The sequence below is a fragment of the Heliconius melpomene genome, chromosome 12 (assembly GCF_056956725.1).
Source record: "Heliconius melpomene rosina isolate 202511_hmr_F chromosome 12, ASM5695672v1, whole genome shotgun sequence".
Taxonomy (NCBI): Eukaryota; Metazoa; Arthropoda; class Insecta; order Lepidoptera; family Nymphalidae; genus Heliconius; species Heliconius melpomene.
This window is the reverse complement of record NC_140400.1, coordinates 6,125,651-6,152,835: the sequence shown is the minus strand read 5'-3', so window position 1 is coordinate 6,152,835 and position 27,185 is coordinate 6,125,651. Positions and strand designations below refer to the sequence as shown.

The 27,185-nt window shown below is 33.3% G+C and overlaps 1 protein-coding gene across 3 annotated transcripts in view; it reads right to left on the bottom strand.

Moving 5' to 3' along the window:
* Positions 1-27,185, bottom strand: part of Hasp (Hig-anchoring scaffold protein) — a 79,513-nt gene that overhangs the window by 51,581 nt on the left and 747 nt on the right. The gene's annotated exons all lie outside the window — the stretch shown is intronic.

The window sequence follows — 27,185 nt, the reverse complement described above, 5'->3', positions numbered from 1 at the left end:
TCGAGTATATTTCTGCTTATCCTGCATATAATTCATGTATCAACATTTAAATATTTGCTTACAACATTGTGAATTGGTTTCAATACAAACTTTACAATACAAATATGAGTGTATTGTTGGCTCTACACAATACGCTTTGATAAATACTCTGTCATACAATGTTGATTTTGTATTGGTCCATAAATCAAACATTTCGTTTGGAAAATTTATCACTATTAAATTTTATAGACACCGTCGTGGTTCAGCGGAAATGCAACGGTTGTAGGTTCGATTTCCATTCGTAAGAATAAATTATTTTCATATTTTTATTATTAATATATTTTTCTCGTTCTGATTCTAAGATGCGCATTCAAGTCTGCTACTTAATACGTTTTATCTAGATACTGGGGGGGTGAGAGGAGAACAGAGTGTCTTAACACTAAGTTCTCTTCAAAAATAGAAAAAAAAAATAATTATAATACTAATAAGCATTACTCATATTATAAAGTAAATAAATGTAAATATGCATACTAATACTATGCTTTTCCCGGTAGTGCCGTCACTTCCGTCAGTTGATTCTTCATCTCAGCTATTAAATTACTTTCCTCTACTACGATTACTGAGTAAGTAAGATAAGCTGTAAAAGTTCAAACGGAAGTGGTTTTTCTATAAGTTTTATAAAGAAGTTATTACCGAAGTATTATATGGATTACTTTTCAAGGTATTCTCATAGGTCAGCTTCACGGTGAATCCCGCATACAGAAATCTAGGCAGAGGTAACCTAAGAACCTGGGAACTTAAGCCTAAGTGTTAAGACACTCTGTTGTCATTGAGATACAACCGTTCCCAACTTTCCGTCAAATTCCGAAAGGTATTGTGTGTGATTGGCGTAACTCAACGCCGCTCTTGTTACCAAAGCGAGGAAAATTATAATATTATATATTTGATTTCCTCAAATGAAAATCGAACCCACAATCTATCACGTTTATAGTCGAGGACATCACGGCGCAGGGACTTGAGAGTGTGATTGGCCTCAACCAATGTTTGATTTAAATAATATTAGTCATTAAGCATCTTCCTATATGGTCAATTTAGGATATAAACGCAAACGAAGCCGCAGGAAAAAGCAAGTCATCTATAAATCAGGAGCAAAGCCTCTAAAATCTAAACTTAATTATGAAAATATAAAAACGTCAAAGTCGTTCGAAATTCTCTTTACAGTAAAATAGGCTCGGTCCGATACGATAATCCACTTGTCTATCGGTACTCGGTAGAGCCTTGACCTAAAAACGGGTAAATATGCCAGCCCATTACGGTTGATGTCCAAAAGAATGTGAAATTTGTTGTTTTTTAAACGGAATTTGATTTGAGCCTTTGTAGCCCAGTGGCACAAGCATGACGTTAACGCAACGGTTGTGGTTTCGATTCCCACTTGAGGATATTAAATATTTTCACTTCTGTTCCCCACTTTTTGGCGAATTATTAAGGCATTGGGTGTTGGGGTGGTGTGGGAACCAAACGCCGCGCTTTGCCTCGTTACCAGAGCGAGCGAATAAAAATATTAAATATTTCATTCCCCCAAGAAAGAATCGAACCCACATACGTTTCATTTACGCACAATTGTGCCACTGTGCCACCACAACGTCTATATAATCTATAAAAATATATGTTTAAAAAAAAAATCATTTAAAATTAGGTAAAGTATATCAAATTAACTTTTCAGTGAAATATTAAGCGAGGTTGAGATGAGTGTTATAAGAGATGATTTTACACCGAGGTCTATAAAAAATTCAAGTTTTTAGCAATTAGTGGGAATTTTTTACACTTGTAGGTAACATACTCAGGATTTTAGTTGTTTATAGTAGAGTAGAATAAATACTAGATACCATTGATTTATTTCTTTATTTTTTCAGCTTCATATCACCAGTAGGGTAGAGTGTTAAAATAAACCGCTTCCCGTTTTCCATCCAATTTTTAAGGCATGGCTGTTATAATATATGTAATAATATACTCAGCAGCTAATATACTGAGGTATATTTCCCCTGACTGGGAATTGAGCCCACGACTGCCACGTCTACAGGTAGATGCTGTGCCGCTGGGCTACAAAAGTTTCAGATTTTATAAATTATTTATTTCTAGGTATAACAATCTAAAATCCAATTATACATTAATTAAAAAAAAGAATAACCTAATTTAAATTCATATTAACATAAATCATTTGATGTTCCACAATGAAGACTGAACGAGTTCGACCTTGGCCGCGATGACTTTTTAGATGTAGATTGTTATACAAGTGTTAGACTCGTTTCAGCTCATTTGGAAAGCTCTTGAAAATTAAGTCGTTTAACATTTAAATGAAGTTACATATGAATTTATATGGCTTAAGTTATTTTTTATAGAAAAAGGTGTAAGTTTTTGTAATATTTTTTTTGCATTGTTATACGAAAAAGCCCCTGTTGGGTAGGCAGAAACCTTGCACGTTGAGTGGTGAAACTTAACGCTGCGATAAGTCTTGTTATCAGAACGTGAATATGAAAATAATTCCTTACCTTAGAATTGACGAGTGGGGATTGAACCCATAATCTTCGCGCCTACAGTCAGAGCCTTTTCTACTGAATGACGATGACCTCTAAATAGTATCTAATTACAAGACAGCAGTACGTTGCCTAATTTAAACTTTTGTACAGACAAAACGCGGCGTTAGGTTCCGGTAATGAACACGCTATCTCTAAAAGGAGCTCATACCCGTATTTTATTAGTTTTATACGAAAAAAACTCATAAAACTATTTAAAAAAACTTTTTAACACTTACTTCTACTTCTTACTTTCAAAGACATTTACTTTAATAAATGTTATTTATAGCATATATCTCTAAAACAACGACTCTACAATCTAAACAGAGTTCCTCCGTTTAATTTTAACAACGAAGGCAGTAAAAGCGGAACAGCGACATAACCATCGTAATAACGTAAGCTCAGATGTAGATGAAATTGACCTTTCGCGTTGTCATTCTGTGCATATAATATAATGCAAGAGTAAAATGTGGTAATTAAGCCGCTTCTGGTTCACTGGTGAGGTATTTTTTATCTCGTTGGGGTAGTGGGATCCTGGGAATGTAGTGTTATTTTTTTTTATGGCTGCTAGCTCCGGTCACCTGATGGTAAGTGATAGCTGCCCACGATCCCGTGCAACACCAGAGGAACTACAGGTGCGTTGTCGGCTTTTAAAGTGGAGATAGATGCGCTTTTTGAAGGTACCCATGTCGTATCGACCTGGAAACCTGGAACCTCACTCCATTCCCATTGAGAAACTTCTTTCGTTACCCCTTTCCGTTAAATTATGGAGTTGTCACGTAGCGAGGAAAATAAAAATATTAAATATTTCATTATATTTATTTTCCTCGGTTAGGCATCGAACCCACAACCCATCGCGTTTTAACGCAGGCTAGTTCCCTGCGCCACCAGTGTCCTCTACTCTAGTTATAATAATAACCTGAATAAATTTAAAGTTGATATAAATCCGAGTAACTCCATGAGAGTTGTTTAATTTGAACATCGGATATGAGAGCGATAACTCAATTTTAACATTCAGTATAATGAAGTGGCTTACAGTGGAATACTGGAATAATTTACTGTGTATACAATTGTGTTTTAACTAGTCTTTGTTCGTGGCGTTGCTTGTGGGGATTTTTTGAAATATTTTTTGGCTTTTTATCTTTGAAATAATTATCAATCAAATTTAATGGATCAGGGCATTCGTGGCCCAAGAGCACGAAGTGTGACTGTAAACCGACGGATTGTGGATTCGATCCCCACTCGAAGAAGTTAAATATTTATTTGAATTTATATTTCCATTTCTTCGCTCTGGCGGCATTGAGATCCGCCACTCAACACGCAAGGCCTCAAGAATTCGGCGGAAAAAGGGGAAAAAAGTATCTTAATACGGCGTTTCCTCTGACTATCCTGCGAAATGCGGGTTACAGAGTGAAGCTAAAAAAAGCATTTACATTAAATCATCAATTTTAATACTAAAACAAAATGAAATTACACAGCGCAAATTGAATTACACACAAGTAAGTTAGACTTGGCTTAGAGCCTCACAAAAACTGGTACGCGAGGAGAAGGGAAATTAATGGCGAACATTTGTGTCAGCGGCAGATCTTAAGATGATTGCTACTTTGATACCGATGAGATGTGGATGAGAGGGTCGTACTATTTAAAAGCCTTTAATTAAATATTGTTTTTGGCAGAGTTCAGCGCCGCGCATTGTCTTGATATTAAAATAATCAATTCCTTCAAATTGGTAATCGAAACCATAGCCGTCGTGTTAAATTGCTGCGCCAAGACGACCCCTAATTTATATCTTCAAGTAAATACTTTAAAACTAACAAACTAATTCCATATAATATCTTAAGATAGAACAAAGGAAAGTCGTAAAATAACTTTTAAACTCACCTCATAAAATAATCTTATAAAATAAGATTATTCTGATTCCGTCTTATGATTAAGGACCAACCGAACTTAACAAAAAAATTATAATACATATTTAAATGGGAAAATCTTATTATGGTTCTTTTATGATCTAATTTTCTTTTGATTTCTTTTGTTGTTATCATTCTAAATTTGGGTTTTCTTTGTATGGGGTAGACAGAGATAAACTACTGTGCACATAGTCTGTCGGTCCCTGGGTAAAGTATCGAAAGTGAAAAATTGCTAATTAATTTTATTGCTATTTGAACTTTCTAAGCTTCGAATACAATCTCAACATGGTATACTTCAAACACTATATTGAAAGATATAAAGGAATAATAAAATGTATATCTTTTATGTAAAAAACAATGCTGTATGGGCGATTTTTACAAATAATATTTATTTATATTATATAAAACGTGGCCATAAAGTTCACTAATTATTTATTACTAAGTAATTTCATTGTCATCAGAACTGAAATCGTAATCCAAGTTTCAGTTCAATAGTTCAAATTGAGCTAGCAAGATTTCACATACACAAACATACATACGAACACGGCAAGTCAAATAAAAGCTTGTAAAAAGGCTAAGGGTCGAAGTCGTGAATGGAACAATAGTTGTTTAACAAAACAAACAAAAATATTTTATACCAACTCGGTTTATTTTTATTTTATAACTTCGAATATGAAAAACTGATATTCCGAACTAACAACGCAAAAATATACTATGCTTGTAAAATATCAAAACGAATTCCTTTTATTATGTCGACACATTTTTATGAGCGTATTCAAGTACTAGAGGAGAGTAGCTCGTTCAATTTGCTTTGGAGGTTCTTTGAAATATTAGCATTTTACTTTCATCAGTTACTGCCACGAACTTTTTGTATAAAATTGCAGTTTTAAAATGTAAGAATTAATTTGTTTCATAAACTTTTTATATAAAAGATAAAAACATAAAAAACTACCGAACAAGTGCGAGTTGGACCCGCGTTCAAAGGGTAAATATTTTATTTAGATAAAAATATCTTTATTCTGTCATTTATTATTTGTTGTTATAGTGGTAACAGGAAATTTTAACTAACTAACTAACTTTCACGTTTCATGGGATACAGCCTGGTGACAGACGAACAGACAGCTATATTTTATGGTTTGGGTAATAAATCTTCAAAAATTATAGAAATAATAAAATATGTTATTTTATTGTAGTGCATTTGGGTTGCACTTGATTAACTTCGATTGAAGAACATCTTCCATTATGAGTAAGCTTAGGAAAGCTTATTCATAATCAAGAAAATGTTTACCATGTAGGTACAGTGGATTAAAATCAGACTGTTAACGATATGGTTGTAGATTCGATTTTCAATCGACGGAATGATTAAACTGAAACAGTTTTAGTAACGAGATTTGAATCTAATCTTTCTGAATAATACAGCCGTCAGCCTGTACAGCAAGATTCATATATTCAGTAGATAAATTTGGCAGCATTTCTTTCTGTCAGGTTTACTTTTAAAGGAAAATTTTTAGTGCTCAAAAACTTAAAATAATTAACTCATTAAATAATATTTTTAAATTATATTATTTAAAAAGTCTCGTTAAAAAAAGAAATATATTTATTAAACCTCAATATTTTTAAGTATTTTTTTTTCATATAATATAACCTTTTTACCGTCATCCCCTGGTCTATACATCTTATCACAAGAACCGCGACGTTGGAAATGATAAAGCTTTTGAACTACGTGCTTCAAATTGTAATTTGCGAAGGAATAATCAGTATCATCCTTATCTTCTTTACTTAAGGGCCGTATTTTACGTTCATTGACAATATTCTATCAACTTATGAGGGTGAGGCCGTATGGCCCGGAGGCAAAAGAATATGACTATAAACGCGAAATTTACGGGTTTGATTCCCACTCGGAGAACTGAAATTCAATACTTTAATGTTCTCGCTCTAGTAAAGAAGCAAAGCGCGGCTTTAAGTCCCGCCTCTCAACATGAAATGCTTCAGAATTCCTGGGAAGTTGGGAACGGAATTGTCTTAATGGGAACAGAGTGTCTTTTCGTCTAGTGTAGAATCTAGTCTTAACTAGATTTCCAGATTTCCTCTGTGTACAAAAAATATAGGTAGATATGTGCCCAGAACACATTAAGTGCGGAATATGTAAAATTATGTAGAATCCTAATTTAGTTATTATGTATTAACCTAATTGTAGGTTTCCCATTAAAATTTAAGGCGAAAACACGTCTGCTATCATTACCTACATTCTACTTAAAACATTATAATAATTATTGTCAACGAAAAATTGTTAGCAGAGAGAGAGAGAATCCATTAACAGTTTTTACATTTTTAAAGTGTTATTCCACACTTATTTATTATTTATTCATTATTTATTTAAATCCCCCTACGCTCAAATATTGATATTTATTTTGATTTCTAAAAAGTATTTATAGTATTAATATTTATATTTATATTTAAGTTTCTAAACTATTTATAGGTACATCGACAATACTCTCATAGTAAAGCTTAAAAGCTGTATTAGACTTATTCTTGCTGACATTTTCCGCCCACTACCACTCTCCGCCCACCCATCTATACTTGACATTGAACTTTGATAAATGCTACAAGCATTTGTACCAATTTTAGTATAGAAATTCAATTACCATTATAATTATTTTAGGTAATATCGCACACAAACACATCCACGCACACACTCGCACACGCTTACAAATATTAATTAGCGCTTAGCAAGACCTGTTGTAACCAGCGTATAAGAATTTCGACGTATCTTTTGTAACCTTTGAGCCTTACATATCCCGTACATAGCAGGGTAGGTAGTGGGAACCTGGGAACCTAGTGCTAAGATACTCCGATTCTATTAAGACACTTCCGTTCCCTACTTATTGCCGAATTTTTGATGCGTTGTGTGTGAGTGGCGGAACTCAACCCCGCGCTTTGCATTGTTACCAGAGGGAAGAAATGAAAATATGAATTATTTGATTCCCTCAAGTGGGAATCACGCCCACAACCATCACGTTTACATCGGCACACTTCCTCAACAGTTTGAAAACATAAAATCTTTGTCTCTCCGCTACTAGATGTGAGTATCACAGAAAATGTTTAAAACTCTTCATTTATTCCAGAAATGGTTAAATTATTTAAAATCTGTGTTTACACAGTCGTAGTGAGCTTAGAACTGGATTTCCCTTTTGTTTTTAACACCCATTGTTCTTTGAAATCCTGAAATAGAAGTATTAAAGCCTTTCTTTTTCCTTATAATGAATGTAATTATGATTAGGACGTTATTATGTTTATAAATATTTGTTTTTGAGCTTGAGCTTCTATATCCCGCGATACACCATCGCGGGATATAGAAGGAAACTAGTGTTTAGTTACTCCGTTCCCCACATAACGTCCACTTTTTGAGACATTGTGTTGAGTGGTCGAACTCCAATGCAAATAAATAATTTCTCCAAGTAGGAATCGAATCCAGAACCATCTGTTAATTCTTATCCTTATTTTCTCTCGCGCGAATCACACGTTCGATTTTGAGCGTATATAGAGACAGATAAAATAATGAACAAGATGAGAAAAAAATATATTTTTAAAATTCTGTTATTCTTATTCAAATATTTACAGTGACATCAAAAAAATTCTTATTCAGTGCTATTTTAGTAGTTTTCTACGTGAATTTGTAGTACTAGAACTAAACTTAAGAATTTGTTTGGTTGAACGCACTAATCTCAGAAACTACTTGTTTCAATTGAAAAAATATTTTTGCATCGGATATTTCATTTATTGAAGAACCCCTCGACCGGAACCGAGTTACTTCGGGCACTAAGACTGTGTCATGTGTCATAGAAAACTTTTAATTATTTTGAATATACAGACAAAGCCACGGTTAAAAGCTCGTATCTAAATAATAATTAAAGCTCTATCAAAACGTACAAGCATATACTCGTAATATACATGCTCTTGCGTAAACCATACCAAATATTCGCGATTTTTCCACATATTATGTCTCTTATCTTCTATTATGCTATTATATGATATTCCCACGTATCACATAAGCGATATACTCATTTTTTGTATGACACATACAACATTGTGCCTTTTCTTGGGACTTCCGACTGCAAATATGTTGATTTGAGGAAACTTCTATAGTTATATATATGGATAGTGCGGAATTTTCCTTGTTGATTTCACTTAAATGATGTACAAAAAGGTTGACGACGGTGTGGCATAATTGTGGCAAGATAGTTATGTCACATTTTATCCAGCTATCAAGAAAGGCCATAAGAAATAAGTGTCAAAACACTCCGATCTTGGCCTTCCGCCGGAGTTTTGAGACATTGCACAGCGCCTTTTCAGACCAGAGCAAGGCAATGAAAAGAGCTCAAATATATACAATCTTCTGAGTAACGATGTTGTGTGTTGAGTGGCGGAACTTAACGCCCCACATTGCCGCATTACTAGAACGATGACATAAAAACATTAAATATTTCATTTCGTTGAGTGGAAATCGAACTCACAGCTTGTTGCGCTTAGGTATGAAATGCGACGATTACGAGTTCGATTAATACTTGGAGGGAATTTTCATTTCCTCGCTCAGGTGCCAAGGTAAAGTGCGCCTTTGAGTTCCACCCTTTACACAATGTCTCGAAAATTGAGCGGAATTGGGGAATAGAGTATGTTAACACTAAGATACCTGTATCTATCCTGCTTTTTGCGGGATATAACGTGAATAACTTAGTTATTAGTAATTGAAAAAAAGTGGTTTAACCTACGAATTAAGTCTAACCTCTACTCTTACCATTAAACTTAAATAATGTTTTGGGTAACTCACTTTGAATTCTGGATAAACACACAATAGTGAAAGTTAAATGTGTTTTAAATATGTATCGTTTATTCCGAAAAAGATTTCTAAGAAAAAAACTCATTTAACATTACAGAGACTAGTTAAGTTTTTGTTTGAATTAAAATTATAATGTACTATGAAATTTGTTACAAAACTTACAATTTTACTACAGTTGAAGTAGAAACATTAAAAATATTTTTTTTATTGCATTATTCGAAGCATTCGAGGTGATTTAGTGTCATTAAGATCTGAGTGAACGCCACGATCTTGGGTTTAATTCCCAGTCGGGGGAGTGAATTCGGCGGAAGGTGGGGGGTCTTAATAGGAACGGAATGTCTTAACACTACGGTCCCAGGTTCCTTCTGCTTACCGTTCTATATAATACTAAATAAAAAAACGAAATGTCTTGACAGCTGATTCTATTCTTCTTGGTAGAGACTTCCTATCCTGTTATCCTGTTTAATACGAGATGCTTACAAAAGCGAACAAAAAATGCCGATTATTTTTATTTAATATAAATATAGACAAGTGAATAGCTTCAGAGTCAATTTCCTAATATTTTTTACCGCGAAAATACCTTGAATGGTATGGGCGAGGAATTTAATATCTTCTTTTTATTTACAAGTTGACAGTATTGTAGATTACTTTCTTAGGTGGAAGGAATTTGGCGGAAAGTGGAGAACGGAGTCTACTAACACTAGGTTCCATGTGCCTACCCTGCTGAGATACAGCGCAGCAGCATAAATATTCGATCTCGCGATAGATGGTCTTGGCAGAAGGACATACGGACAACAGGGCTCAGTTTTTTTCCTTTTGAGTTGTGGATTCCTCCAAATAATAATGTAATGCTTAACTAACACAGAAACTTTAATATAATGCAGTTGGAAAATAAGTATCTTTATGAGCTAAAATTACAAATTAAATATGTAAATTTGTAAAACAATTTCTAGTAAAAGCGAGAACAAATATTCACAAAACTTTTTTGAAGGAAAAACATAATTGTGACATTGCTTCGTTAGACCAGCGTGCAGCGGTGAGTACAAAAAGAATATGGCAACGAAAATTGAAAATGGAGTAGAACTAGTCGTTGTATTTTGCGAGATGTGTAAAGAAAATATTGTTTTATAATAATTATAATAATTGAAAATTTACACTTTTTAAAATCTTATGCATTAAATTAAATATCATATTCTCATAAGAAATCTTAAATATATACTTATACGTATATTGTTTGTAGATTTGTACTATATTATGTAAAAATAAAAAAAAATGTATTTAATTTAAAGAATCACACTATACACAGAGGGCATAAAGAGAATATTGAGACTAGTCACTCTGTCCTTGGCATTAAGACTCCAGTAACAAGTCAAGTTCAAGATTGATCAGCAAAATCCAATGTTGTGCGTCTTTGAGTCATCAGAGATTGTCTTTGAAATAAATCATATTGTTTTTATTAACTTTCTTTCTGTTCCTCGTGAATGTGTATCGAATTAAAAACCACCAAATGCAATCCCAATATAGCGGTATTTATTAATTTATTTTATTAGAACTTCCATATAAACTTTACAATTTCATATAAAACGAATCTAACAATTTCATATAAAGAAAAATATAAAGTACAGCTCGGAATAAAAGCAAATTACTGATATATGTAGTTTTATTTCGAAATACACTGTTTCATTCTTGACGTCTGTGGGGTGGAGACCCGTTTACATTGTGACGTACGTGTATAGGAGATTTATTATGAAACTTATTGAAAATGTGAATATTTTGTTACCTTATAAATTCATATTTATGTTTTTGCTTTAATATTAATAATATTTATTTACATATTATTGTAAATAATTCATAATCAATTGACTCATCGCGATCTTCTCAATTACGAATTTATTCCGGATTTAGAATATAGTTATACTTATAATAAAGTAATTTCATCGTTATTTCAGTTATTTCATCTTCAATAGTACTTTAATGGCATATCTTGAAGCATAAATATTAGTAAATACAATTATATACAAAATATATACAACTAATTACCCACCAGTACATAACAATATTATATAAGTCTTTCTTTTCACGTAATAAGTAAGAAATTGTCGTGTCGAAATAATGTAAACGGGTTACATATTTTGCGCACCAGCAAATATGGGAGCTTAGAAATCTAGTTATTCATCATATTATTTCTCTTCAGCTTTTATTTTTAACACACGTTCCTTCTCTTAGCTTTTTACTTTTATAACATAGATTTATATTCGCGTCTTATTTTGTAAGTTATTCTATTATATACGATAGTTAAATTAAATTAGATCTTATGTAGGTGCAAATTATGACCCCAGTAGACCAGCCGGCGACTGTAAACACGACAAGATATAGGTTAGATTCCCACTTGAGGTAATAAGATTTCACTCTTATAACGAAGCAAAGCGCGGCGTTAAGTTCCACCACTCAACACGCCTCTAGGATTCAGCAGAAAGTACCCCTAAAGAGTTACTATTCTGAATATTCATCAAACTCCATCATCAGACCGACTCGATAATTGAATTATCACCTAAGCTGCGTAGAACTGCCAAGTTTTATGATTATGAAGATTTCATGATTATAAGGGGATCAAACTCTGGAGTAGAGTCTTAGATCCTATTACGAGACCTCGTATAATATACCAAGAGAATGTTAATAGCTTGAGATAACCAACAAGCTCAGCTCTAACATAATAATATAGCTTCATTTAGGGAATATGAATTTCAGAATATGTAGTAAAGCTTCATACATATTATAATCTTATTATTATTTATTATCTGTGCAATAATTCAATTCTAATGAGACACTGGCGTTGCTCCAAGAGCGTACGTACTTGCATATTAATAATTATTGTTTAATATATTGCTTCTAATAAAAATATGTTGTAATTGTTTGTAGAGACCTTTGTAGAGTTGTCGTCGTGGCGGAGGAGCACAAGTTGGCGACTGTAAATAACCCTCCAGAATTCAGCGGCAAGTGGGGAACAGAAATGTCTTAATGGGAACATAGTGTCTTAACACTACGTTCCTGGTGCCCCAAGGAAAAAAAATTGTGGGTTTGAGTATACATGTTTCTAATAATATTTGTAATATATTTTTAATTTTATACTATTATTACATTTAATGCTTATACGTTATAACAGAGAGATTTTTTGTTAGAGTTAACCTCCTTCATCTCCCTATTTAGTTTGATCCATCACTTTTGGGCCACCCTGTATATATGTACATAGCATACATATCTGGTCAAAAAACGTTTAGTTTAAAACTATTTTTAAAAATCAGTAACGTTTTATCCGAATGCCCATTAAAAAGCTATTCCGCGTTGTCAGTTGCCAAGTTTCAGTCGTGAATATTAATTTAAGCTGTACAGGTATTTATAAACGACACCCTGTGGCGCAGTCGAGATAAATCATTTATTTTACATTCATTTATTTATTTATTTTTAACAATTTTAAAGTGTTATAGGTCTTCTTCTTCCTGGCATTAATCCCGGCTATTACCAGGGTCTGTCTTCTTACTTAACCTGCTCCACTTTGCACGATCTTTTGCGTCCTCGGTGGTTAGGGCGTCCGGGAGGTCGCGCCCCAGGAACTAGTATAGCAAGGCACTTGCGTCCGACATAGTTCTTAGACCGGCGCGTAACGTGGCCAAACCATCTCAAGCGACGCTCTTGGAGCTTATCCGCTACGTCACGGACCCCAAGACTACCTCGAATGAATGTGTTGCGTATGCGGTCAGACCGCGTTACGCCGCACATCCACCTCAGCATCTTCATTTCCGTGACGTGAAGCTCCAGAGTGTGCCGAGATAGTACTGGCCAACATTCGCTGCCGTATAAAAGAACCGGTCGGACGATGCTCTTGTATATCAGCCCCTTGAGCTTGGGCGGTATTCTGCGGTCGTAGACCACACCAGTGACCTCCCGCCACTTGGCCCGTGGTCGTTATAGGTATGACGCATAATTTCCGTATTATATAAATCACCCTACAGAGAATTTTTATTTAATGTATTATTTTCGTTATATTTGATGTCAAATAGACACAACACAGTGTTGAGTTTCGCCAGTCAACAAGCAATGTCTTAAATATACAAATAACGAGAGAAATTAAAATAATTTGAAATAATGAATTGAACGTAAAATTGTGAAATGTATACCGCCTATATCTATATATTTTACTAAAGAAAATATTTTAAAATTATAATTTTCAAACAGAATTTTGTTATTTAATAAACATTTTGTATTGGACATTTAATTTACAAAGTACCTATGTACTTTAAATATTTTTTTACATAAGACCGATATTTTCACGCAATCTCTTGAAGACGAACTCTAAAGAACGAAGTGTTTTCGCACTATATTCTTTCTACTTATTCTACGATGCTAGACAAAACAATCTGAGCTAATTTACTAAATCTTGTGTAATGCCGCCGTTGCGCAGAGATATAAGGGTGCGAATGGAAACGCGACGAGTGTGGGTTCGGTCCCCACAAGGGGAAATAAAATATTTAATATAAAAAAATCTTCGTTCTGGTAACGATGAAAAAGCGAGGTGTTGGCTTCCATCACTCAACACGCAATTAGTCCAAAAATGTGGCATACCCTGCGATATGCGGGATACAGCGAGAAGCTAAAACGTTAAAGAAAGAGGAAGAAAACATTGTTACCAATTAATGAATAAAAAAAAATGTTGCCATAACAACTTCAGACACGCAATTAATAATTTTGTTATCACTATTCATAATAATCCATCATTGTGCTGTACAACACAAAGGGAACCATTCGCCAGAAGATTTACTACAATTAATATCCGTATCTGAAAACATGGACGAGTAAACCGGATATAACCGGATAGATTCGGATATAACTGGATGAGACCGGATAAAACCGGATAAGTTTCACTGAGAAAAGCTTCTCCAATTAGAGCACCTTATACCAACTGCATAAAGGTTACAATTCAAAATAACATTAAAAGTAACATCTATAGCTTTTATGTTCGAAGCAACTGAGTCGAATTTCCTTTATATTTTCTTATATTTCAGGGGGTCATTTCAACGATGGATTAATCCACGTTCAAACAGTTTCTACGGTTGTGAATATAAAGCCTATTTTACTGCGTAATTATTTACAGAGTGTACAGGTACAAATGGCTACAATATAGGTGATTTAGGGTTGTCAATGTTAATTTTATAATAATGTAGCGGGAGATTCATTAGATAATTTATTTTTAACCGACTTCTGTTAAAGGAGGCGGTTGTAAATATGTCTATTTTCTCTTTACATAAATTAACATGTTATTAACACTGAAAGAAAAGTGTGCCTTATCCTCACAATGATATATTATAGCAGTATATGTTAGAAATATAAATATTTAAGTCAATAAATAGAATATTTGTAAATTAAAAGTTTGCTTCACGCTGTGTCTAGCAAGATAAGTAGAGGGGACCGAGTGTTAAGACACTCCGTTCACTTAAGACATTTCCGTTTCGGGTTGAGTTGAGTTTCGGTTGCTTGCATTTTAATACAATGAATAAGTAAAATCTGATATTTTTTAAAAATATCTTTCAAAAATTGTAAATGAAAAACCACTGAATAAATTTACATGAAACTTTACAGTATTAAAGGCTTATATATATGAGAATAACATAGTTACTGACTACAGTTTATGTAAAAATATCTAATTTGGCTATAATATAATAATAACCTCAAACGGGCGAAGCCACGTTTCATATAAAAGAATAAGTTTTCTTAAAACATTTTTTTCAAATCAATCTTTTTTTCTTAAAAATGGCAACCATATTAAAGCTTTATCTCATGTAATTGATTTCCACTAACAGATTCTGACATCGTATTTACCGTTTTATTAAACTACTTCGGTTACTACGAGTATGTTCACAGAACTTAATATTTGCTCTGTTTTAATTTAGTTTTCGGTAAATTGCTACGAAAATTTTGTACAGGAAATCGAATTTTGTATAGTATTTTTTCATCTTAAGAGAATTTTCAATACTGATATGGTATTATTAAAATATGTTGTTTTTTGGTAAAAAAAAAGTCAGCTACTAAAGTATACTATTATATGCAATGTCTCTTAAGTTGAGTGGCGCTTAGGGAACGGAGTGTCTTAACACTAATCTTAATTCACTCTGCCTACTCTGCTGTATGAGGGAAAAAATCATCGTAAAAAATTGATATAGCACATAAAATTTTTAAAAAATCCACGAAAACAGCATAAATTTAACAAAATACACCACCAATTTCCAGACTTCCAGGCCACTTTCATACTAAATTGCACAGATTGCCAATAAAATCCACTCAAATCGATAATGTCGCACAAAAATTCGTGAGTTCCCGCTCAGTGACCCGTTTAACTTGCATCGCTTTAGCTTTGGCGTGACTCCAAGGCTGTATGAAATAAATCTTTGCTCTGGATCACCGACATCGGTGATAGATGCTCCATGGCGGATAGCTGGACTCGCTTTAGGTAAACGAAGGCTTATACGACGTAAATTGCTTGTATGAGTTAATACGTATTAATGACCGTGGTGGTAGGGTAAATTGCTGGTTGCTTTAGTTGTAGGTTAAAATTTTCTATAATAAGGGGTTGTTACTGTTGCTTGGGTAGTATAGAAGTAATAGGGTACCATTACCCTACCCTTAAAAATGGTTTAATTTAAATAGTTAATATACATTATACAGTTTAAATATAGGCATATTTATTATAATATCTTCAAATATCTTCGTTATTTTAAGACCGTTTAGAAATTTACTAAGCAATATTTTAAAGTATTCGTCCTTATCAGACCCATTTCTATATATCTCTAACACAAACAAAACCCCAAGAGGATTTAGCATTCAGAACCATCATAGTCCCATTAGGACTAGCCTGAAACTGTCTGCGACAGCTTCTCTCCTTTGGCACTCTAATAACTATATTATACCGTCAACTAACTTTATTTTACCCCAGTATTGGTGCTGGGGTACAGGGGTGTGCTGTAATAGCGACTGGTTGTGGGTTCCATTCTCATTTAAGAAATTAAATATTAAATAATTTTTAAATTTCTACTCTGGTAGTCAGACAAAGCACGGCATTGTGTTCCGCCACTCAACAAGTGTTAACACTACGCTTCCTTTAACTACCCTGCTACATGCGGGATACCGCGTGAAGCAAGAAACAAACTTTATCAATAATAACATTTTTTTCAGCGGCTTCGTTGAACAATTATATAAATAAACTTAGACCTGTATATGACAAGTGTCACATACAGCGGGCACAACGGGTTACATTAGAAAAAATAATATAATACCTTATAGCCTGCCTCGATAAATGGACTATTTAACACTATATTTTTTCCATTTGAATCAATAGTTCCTGAGATGAGCGTGTTCAAACAAACTAACTCTTCAGCTTCATAATATTAGTTTAGATCTATATAATTGCCACAAACGAGATTGAACCAGTTTTAACAAACCACAACTGGTTGCTACAACTGCGCCACCATAACTCAATATACCTTTTAACCAGCAAATTTGTACCGGCATTTTAAATATCCGGCCAATTTAAAGCGGGCGAAGTTTTAATTTGGACCAATTTTATTGAGCACCGAGCCGGTAACGAATGGGCTATCCAATAAATCGTATTAACTTTTTACCCTTCTATTAGGGTGGATATATATTAGGAGTGATGTGCTAAAATGACCAATTTGGGAAAAAAGCATTTTTTTAAGAGATCATTTTAAAATGTATGTTGTTAAACTTGGTTGAAATTGGTCAAATTCCGCCATTTAACACGCAAAGGGTCGAAAATTCGCCCGTACGTGGGGAACGGAGTGTATTAACACTAGGTTCCCTCTGTTATATGCGGCACCGTAATAATATGGTTATTAAAGTAGGGTAAGCCGCACCTAGCACGGTAAATAGAGGTCTATATCATATTATATCAACTTGGGACCCTAGTAATATAGACCTAGACCCTAGTAATATACACTTCAGTTTCCCACTTCCCGCTGATTTCTAAGGTTTTGCCTCGTTACCAGAGCGACACAATGAAAATAATAAATATTTCATTTCCCCGAATAAGCATCGGATGCACAACCACGGCGGTCACCACGGTCTAGAATAGTTTATTTAAAAATATTAAATTTATTTTGCTCGTTAATGATTAAAAAAAATATTAAAATTATCCTTGTAATTTTAAATAGAATTAAAAAATAGAATCTGAATTTGTGCATCTTGGAATTCATCCAAGCTTTCAATTAAGGCTAGGTCATGTTATTTTGTTAAAGTTCTTTCTGAACTTTTTTGTAGACAATTAAAATGCTTTAATTATAATAAAATGCGATATACTCGTATGTTCTACGAACAAGACACCGCCTAAGTTTGTCCAAATGTCAGTCACATATGGATCGTGCTTGAAGAATGGAGTGTTTTAACACTAGCTACCTTTTGCTTATCCTGTTATACAGCGTGCATCTATAAAGCCGTAAATTTCAAAGTTTTTAATGTCGTAAAAACATATCTTTGTACGTTTACTCGGGAAATTATATGAAAAGTTTTTTTTTTCTTTCAATTTGACGTCCGTTTTGGACAGAACAAAAGTTGTGGCTTATAATTTTACTAATACGAGAGGAGTGTTTTAGCATTAGGTCCCCAGGTTCCCTGTGCCTATCCTGTTATGTGCAGGATACAGCGTGAAGTTAAAAAAAGATCCGTATAAGATAAATAAGAAAATGTCACGGATACGAGTACAGAGACGGATCTGTCTTCCCCTTTGGATGTCTGATACTTATACAGATATCCGATACATCACTAATTACAACACTTTTATTAATCACTACTAGACACTCAGAAAGTGTCATATCACTACTCTTAATTATTTATATACTTAAATAAAATATATAAACGTTAATTTGAGTATTGAACCTGCAACCATCTCAATTAATTTTCAAGCCACACTCCGCCGCCAAAATCATCATATTTCATATTAATTTAACATGAAATGAAACAAAGCGTAGCTGTAAAAACAGTGGCTTTTGTTCAAATAAAAATTTGAGTTTTTCAATATTTTAGAGTTATCCGTAGATGTAGATGGGTTTGGACCGGATCCAAATACATCAATCACCTGTGATTTTTGTACGTCGTTGTATACAAATATATTGTGTTATATTATACATTTTATATAGCTTTTTCGAATCTTTAACTATATTTTTTTTCAATATATGTATATGTTTGTCACTCTGTTCCTCGTAAACGTCTGGATCGTTTTAGGTTTGATTTCCACTCGGAAGAGTGAATTATTTCCATTTTCTCGCTTAGCTGGCTAGCACTAGCTGGGAGAATATCCATTACAGGATATATTATTATTGTATTTTTTACCGGTAGCAGGTACAAGTATTTTTTTTTTCTAATTGTGGATGTATGAGACATAAATTTCTAAATCAAGTTGATTCCTGTTTTCGTAGACTCCCTAACCTACCTAAATTCCAAATTTTAACTTTTTGAGTCCAGTAGCTGCGATACAGCAAAAAACAACATTCCTAAATAAAAAATAATTAGATGACTAAAACAAAATGACTTATCACAAAAGAAATTATACAGAAAAAATCACTTCCTCAACAATTGGAAGTCTAAATCCTTTAATACTGTACCATGACAGACATATTGCGTATTTAGACGCACGTATACTATATATATACGTATACACTGTATGTATATATAAAACGTTACTTTTCAGTTTGTTCGTAGCCCCAATTTGTTAGGGCGACGGCGCTATTGTTTTCGCCTTGTCACCGTTTCACTCGCAAAACATTGTAAATGAGTTTTGGTGTATATAAGTACCTACAAATGCGTATATATTACGTTTCGTAAAAAAAGATATTAAAAGAATATTGTATAAATATTCCTAATCAAAGTAAATATTCTGCGGCGTTAAGTTACACAAATTGAGTATCAAAATTGGATGAAGCGCAGAGATCGGCGTATCTAAATGTTTGATATTATCTACATACATAGAATATTTTTATTAAGATTCCATATCCAAAGGGTCTCTATTACTCCGCTGTCTGTCTTTCTGTCTATCCGTCACCAAACTGTGTCTCATGAACTGTGAGAGTTAGACAATTGAAATATTTAAAAGATGATGTATTTCTGTTGCCGCTATGACAACAAATACTAAAAAAACAGAAAAATATAAATTAAATATTTATAGGCGGTCCATTCACAGACATGATTTTTTTACCGTTTTTATAGATAACAGTATTCGTATGTGACTCCGGCTCGCACTTGGCTGGTTTTTTACGACCATCGAAGAAAAAGATAAGGATTTTGAGGCCAGCTATTCTCCGATACACAGTTTTCCTAGTTGCTCGTAGCTCCATATAATTTATTCAACAAAAGAATATTTTGAATTTGAATTAATAATGGATGAAAAAAAACTATACCAATGAAATATATTTAGAAATGTATAAAAATTAAAACCAAAAAAGAAGAACCAAGAGGCGTAGGTTCGAGCCCCGCTACGTTCAAATTTTAATACGTTTCTAAACATTTTTCTATCCTTAGCATATGATATTAATTTTAAAAAATATTTAATAAGTTATATATTTTACAACCATTAATAATAAAAATGGTTTAATTTTAGATAATCAAAATGATAAAACGGTTCACTCCGAACATGATTACGTCATAAATTATATCCTTTGTGACTTTCATTACGTAATATAAGTTATTAACTCGAGCCTGACTTTTAATTTGTATGGAAAATTGGAACATTGTGTGTGTGGAACGCCATGGTTGTGGTTTCAAATATCAGCGGGGGTAAGAGTAAATTTTTATGTATCTATGTGTTTTTGGTGTTTTAACACTAGGTTCCCTCTGCCTATCCTGCCTCGTGCGGGATAGAGCGTGAAGCTGATGTAATTTATTTATGCGTTTTAATGTGACGAGTTAAGATGTGGTATTAGATCACGTTAGCCAATATGCAAAGTCTTCAAAATGGACGCAAAGAGAAAATTTTTTTCAAAAGATCTTTTTATCCCCGATTTTGCTACGATTAAATTTTTAAAGTTATTATAACTAGATTGAAGAATTGTATATCAACATCAACACATAACACAAATTAGGCCGAGATAGACTGCAAGTAGAGTACTTAATAAAAAATATATATATTTTTTCTTTTTAAACCAATTTATTTTTATCTTCACATAAAATCTTTGTAAGGTTTTTAGACAGCCCTAACCTCAGAAAGTACTGGTTTAAATTTTTATAAAATATTTTTTTTAGGAATTTAAGTATTTTTCTAAGGAGTATAAATTGTTATAGTTACATTACATCGGGTTAATGTCTAATGTCTATGTAATCGTAATCCACTATACTGACTGAATGTCTATTGTCTAATAAATAAATATTATTAACTCTTAAACTACTTCTAAATTTGAATTTAAATAAAATATAAATAAGGCCAAAAACAGCGTCAGTTTTTCTACCCATATCTCTGCGATAGTTGAGGTATGGGAGAGCGGAGAGTAATCACTGGGATCATATCCTGAATCATCACCCGCTGTTCAGTCGAGTCAGTTAAGACCCTTCTGATGGCAACCCGTTATAAGGTCTATGGGTTATTTACGCTAAATAAAATACCAAACCATAGCGCGATTCAGAATACAAGTGGCGCCATCTAGTTTTGTATAAAGAAACATTATTTTAAAGTAATGGTTGACATCGATGTTTAATATTTTATAGTATTTTTTTTTTCATTTTTCTTTAGATGTCTAATAAGGTTTCTCTTAATTAAAATAATAAAAAACCTTACTAAATTATATGTATTTCACTTTAATTTTATAGTTTCTGACACTCATACGTGTTTAATTTTTTTTTGATGCCATCGAGTTGTAAAAAATAGTGAAATATTTTAATTTTTTGCCGTGAAAACAAAAGAAAAGCGCGGCGTTAAGGTCCGTCACTCAAAACCCAATAGTAACTTAAAATTTCTTCACTATCTGCTGGATAGGGCACGTTGAAAATTAGTTCCAAATATCGACCTCAAATTACCAGCACTCGGTAGAGGCATTCAAAGGTCTGTACAATATTAATAACTGTTCCAACCACAAAGTTACAGATAGAATTTCTAAGTGATTTCAGAGTAAAATGGCAGTTGCTCTTGGGAAAATAGATAGAATGATATATAGAAGAATAATATTAGTTTTTTTTACATATTTGCAGGATAGACAAAATGATGCAAATCTCCACTATACGTAGTGCGTAACATAACACTGTACTATTTTAAACAGACTTTGGTTAATTTATATAAATTTGATTTTACCAAAGTTCGCGCATGCGTATAAATTATTTTCATTTACCATCCTAGTAAAATATTGCGTGGCGTTTAGTTCCGCCGTAAAGTACTCAATGACACATTCAAAATAACTGAAACATACCTTATATTTTGAATAGTCAGTATATTTCATATAATAATTTCTGAATCAAACTAGACTAAAATAAACATTGCACATTTCGAAGTGATATTGCAGCTTTAATAAATAACAATAAAATTGAAATGGTTCAAACAATTTAGATTTTAATTACAAATATATTTTTGAAGTCAAAACTATTTGAATAAAAAAAAAGTCCCTTTCAAAGCGCGGCGTTGAGTTCTGTAAGTTTATAAGTAATGTCTCAAATTCGGCAGAAAAACGAGGAACGGAGAACCCTAATACTAAGTTATTTCTGTCTATAAAATTTAAAATGCAAATTATGTTTTAATTCCTTATCAATTGCATGCATCGCTTGGAAGCTATAGTTACAGGTCCAAATTTATTAAGATAAACCTCATATTTATACAGCTGTTTCTATTCCACCCATATATAATTCAACTTCTGTTCCCACAATTGAAATGGATGGATGGATAATTCCTTAGTCCTAGTTTGAGGCTTTCAGTTTCAGGTTTGACTGGCAACTGAGGCTCATGCTGCTCAGTAGCGGTAGAGTCAAATATTATATTGATTATATGGATACAGTCTTGTTCACGCACGTAGGCAGAGAATAACTCATTCTCCCGAGTGGGAATCGAACCCACAACCATTACGTTTACAAATCACACTCTGTCTGCTATACATATAAGGTATGTATATATATGTAACATAATATTACACAAACATACATACAGCCAATACAGGACTAGGGAGATGAAGACCTCTCATCTAACGTCCCATATGTACCGTACCGGTATTGAATGGAACAAAATTCCAATATCGACGACTTATTTGATTGAACCGTACTGTAGTTACCTTTGTTACAAAGGTATTTGGTGTATTTATTTGTAAGTATAGGAAATTGACGATTTTTAATATTTTAGCTTTACAATTTTTTAACAAAGGTAGTAAGTAAGGCACGTTAGGTTGTTGGTTCGATTCACACTCGAGGAAATAAATATTTAATATTTTCAAATGAAAAGACCGAGAGGCCGAGGAAATCTTCAGTCTGATAACGAGGCAAAGCGCGGCATTTAGTTCCGCCACTCAACGCGCATTGCCTTCAGAATTGCGGAAAGTGGAGAACGGAAGTGTTTTAACTCTATGCCCTCTGCTTACTCTACTGTGTGCGGGGTACAGCGTGAAGTTAAGTATTAAATATTTCATTTCCTTGAGGGAACAGTAAAATGTACAAACTTTATAGTTTCGGAATTGAACATTCGGTTTAATTAGCGAGAGTAATAAGACAACATATCTGAGAGGCGTAAGTTCAAGAATTTCAATATATAGTCTTGAACTAGTGACTGGCACTAGCGGCCATCGTGGCGCAGTGGAACAGTCCCTGACTGTAACCGCGATGGTTGTTGATTCGATTCTTACTTAAGAAAATGTATTAAATTACTGTTTCACTTCTACATAGTAAGCGCTACTTTAATTTCCACTATTTCACGTGAAAAATATTATGCTAAAAATTTACGAATTATGCTTAATTATGCTAAGAATATTTGCGAGAACCACGTTAAATACGTCAAATGGAAAAGACAGACAGAATAAACAAATATGTATGTATGTGTATATACTACGCGAAAATACATTGAAAAGTAATATGTTTTTTATAAAGTACGTATAATGAAACAGGTCATCCGTAAATCAACGCACGCCCTATAAAATGCCTCTGTTATTTTACTTTCTTTTATACTTTGATTGCATATTTTTTTCAGCTTCACGCTGTATCCCGCATATAGCAGGATAAGCAGAGGGTACCTGGGATTATGAGACTCTGTTGTCCATTTTTCGAGAAATTTCGAGACATTGCATGTTGAGTGGCCGAATTAATCACATTGTCTTGGTACGAAAAGCGATGAAACGAAAAAAATATTTGTCAGTGGTGAGCTACTCTCGCCACTCCCCGTCCCCGTGGCGCTGTAAAGACCATCAGCAGGTCACCAGCCCTTTTTAAAAAGAAGAGAATTTACTAATTTTCTATTAATAAATAATAATTAATTTCCCCGGTGCCCTCAGAGGTATTAAATATATATATATATATATATATATATATATATATATATATATTATTATGGGGTCATTAAATCAGTGTTTCAGTTGGCAAGTCGACGAGTGTTTCAGGAGGATGGTCGGTACTGTATAAGCTATTAAGTAAAAAATTTTTCCTAACTGGAAATCAAACCCTCAACCATTACGCTGTTTTCTTATAGGTTCCTCCTATTACATATTAACATATGATAGCTATTAATATTTTAGTGTGCAAATTTGTAAGAGACCGTACCCGAGGGATGATGCTAAGCTTTTACTTTATTACTAACTTCATGAGGGTTAAGTGAGGTTGAAAAGGTATTTTCACAGAACATTGTGCTTAGAAGTACTTTGTATGGAGGTCGCCGGTTTCTTCTTTATTATGCCTTATTTAGCAAAACGTCTTACGCCCACGAGACAGTACTTGTGTGTGAAATAAGCTGAATAATTATGCTTTTTTTTTTCTTTAGCTAGTTTCTATAATACTTGTACATACATATAATAAAATGTAAGTAATCGATATGGAAGACCTAAACCTACAAAACCTAATAAAAAAAAAAAAGAAATCTAAGATTTTTGTATGTCTGTCTGTGCATTTTGTACATGGTAATCTCGGAAACTCCTTAACAGATTAAAAATCAGTTTTTACTATCAGATAACTATTATATTATATTTTTGGTAAACTTCCCGTAATATTTTGTATTTGTTCTATTTCAATGGGTTCACTGTCCAATTGTCTACATTATAATTTAGCCGCCATTGACCCACAAACTTAAAAAAAAATATATATCTAAGTGCTTTATTTGAGGCTAGGCCGCTAGGCGTGACTCAAAGGCACATCGACAACGACGACTGTAAACGCCACAAGTGCAGGTTCGTTGTGCACTCGAGGAAACGAAATATTTAATGTTTTGATTTCTTCCCTCTGGTAACGAGGCACAGCGCGAGTTGAGTTTCGTCACTCAATAAGCAATACCTTCAGAATTGTGCCAAAAATGTCTTAACACTAGGCACCTAGGTTCCTTCCTACTCGGCAGCCAGTACTACGGCATGAAGCTAAAATATTTTTTTAAGTTCGTAGGTAGGTACTCCATTATCTAAATATTTAGTTATACAACCATTTCTATGTTTTCGCTGTTCTAGATACGATATCGCGTGCTATAAACGGACCTCGCAGATTACTAAGTTTAATCAGTTTTAGTTAGTTTTAATGGGTTTCAGACGATTTTGGTTAGTTTCGCTTGATTTTATCTATATCTATAGTAATCCGTAGTTATAATCTGTATTAAGTTATATTATGAAGTAAATCCCCGCAATAGTTGAGTTCCCCATACAGAAGGGTAAGCAGAGAGAACCTAAAGTTAATAAATATTGTTTCCCTCTTTCGAGACATTGTATATTGAGCGTAATTCACTCAACTGGAGGAGGTGACGCTATATTAAGAGAAAATTGGGGCAGTGCAAAGGGAACGGAGTGTCGTAACACTATCACTTATCTTCCCTCTGTTATAAGCGGGATACAGAGTGAAACAAAAAAACACCGCATACACGTGTAATAGCGTGCGAAATAAAAGTATTTGTATGTAATTACAGCGATGCGACACTTCCTCGGTCGGCCAATAAACTTAGTAGGAAACGCGTGCGCATGTTTTTCTTTCATACGACAATTGACATGTATATTGTAAATTGTACGAATGTTTGTTTTGAGATAACGATTTCATTGTTTTAATTTTATCTATCTATTTAGAAAAATACGATAATTCACTTTAAATTTCTATTTTGTTATTATCTTTCTATTATTGTTATTATTTGTATATTATAAGAAAGTACCTATGGAATGTTAGGAATTCCATTCCCCTTTTAACTTCCAATTTTAAGATTGCATGTTGAGTAGCGGAACTTTAATGCCGCGTTCTTTTCTCTTACCAGCTAAAAAATAAAAATATTTGCTTGAATCGAACCCATAACCATTTACAATCACTCTCTCTGCTCCACGTCGGCTTCATTAATATAAACGTCTCACAATTTATCTCTGGTCAAACTACATAAGCTAAACTAAGTAAACTTTAAGTATAAAATTCTAAAAACTAATTACTAATTAGACACAATATAAATCCTTTAAAACATTGTAAGGAGATTTTAACTTGCCAAAGAGTACTTCACTGAATAAAACATTGCGTTAACTCTAAACGTGAAATTACAGAAATAAACAACGGCTGTTTTAACAGATTGTGAATGATTAATTCTGAATGTAGCTTTGAAATAACTTAAGATTTACCTGTTTTTGATAATAATCTCTAATAACGAGGGTTGTGGGTTTGATTCCTATTTGAGGGAGTTAATTATTTTCATTTTATCGTTCTAGTAATAAGAAAGAGAAAAATCCTCCACAGGCGAGGAACAGAGTGTCTTAACACTGTGTTCCCTCTGTTCTCCCTGCTTTGTGAAAATACAAAAATTGGCGTCGTAGGTCATCTTATCCTTAAAGAGTATTCAAATGTCACTTGAAAGATATTTTACATTTTTAATTAGCAGATTTAATTTAGTATTATTTCATAGTCTTATGCTTTATTCTACATATAACTAGGGTAGGCATAAAAAACCTACACATAAGACATTCCGTTTTCCGTTTTCCATCCAAATTTATATCACTTGAATAAAAACCGCAAAATCTTACTTGGTCCTAGTAGTGAGTCTAGGAAACTAGTGTTAAAACACTTCCGTTCCTCATTTTTCCTCGAATTCTGGAGGCATTGCATGTTGAGTGGCCAAACTCAACACTGTACTTGGGAATCGAACCCACTACCTGTCGCATTTCAATATACAATAATATGTTAATCATTCCCCTCATTTATATGTGAATTTAGTAAGCATTTTCCGACTGTACCACAATGTCGACTAAAGAATGTAGGTAATATAAATTCAAGGAGTACAATGAGTTCATTTCAGCTGTATTTGAAGTAATAATATTAATAAAGACATTTCGAGGGTGGCAATCGACGTTACTTTACATTTATAGCTGGGGACGAACTTTGGGCGTTCCGTGATTTTTATGTTTAAAATATTTTTCTGAAGTATTCTACTCCATCTCCGCATTTCCTTTTATGAAGTAAACGAAAAATAATAAATAAATAAATATAAAAATACAATTATAATTTTAGTTGTAGCCCGAAACTTTTGTTTGCGTTAACTTAAAAGACGTCAAATCAAAAATTCTGATTTCTTATGTTTACCGAGAAATTTTTACTCCTTTCACTCCCTGACATGCCAAATTTCAAGGATCCAGTAGTAACTTTTAAGCGCTCTCAGTCTCTTTCTGAGGAAAGAGTTTTATATTAATTAAAAGCTCGTAATTACATATGATAAGAACA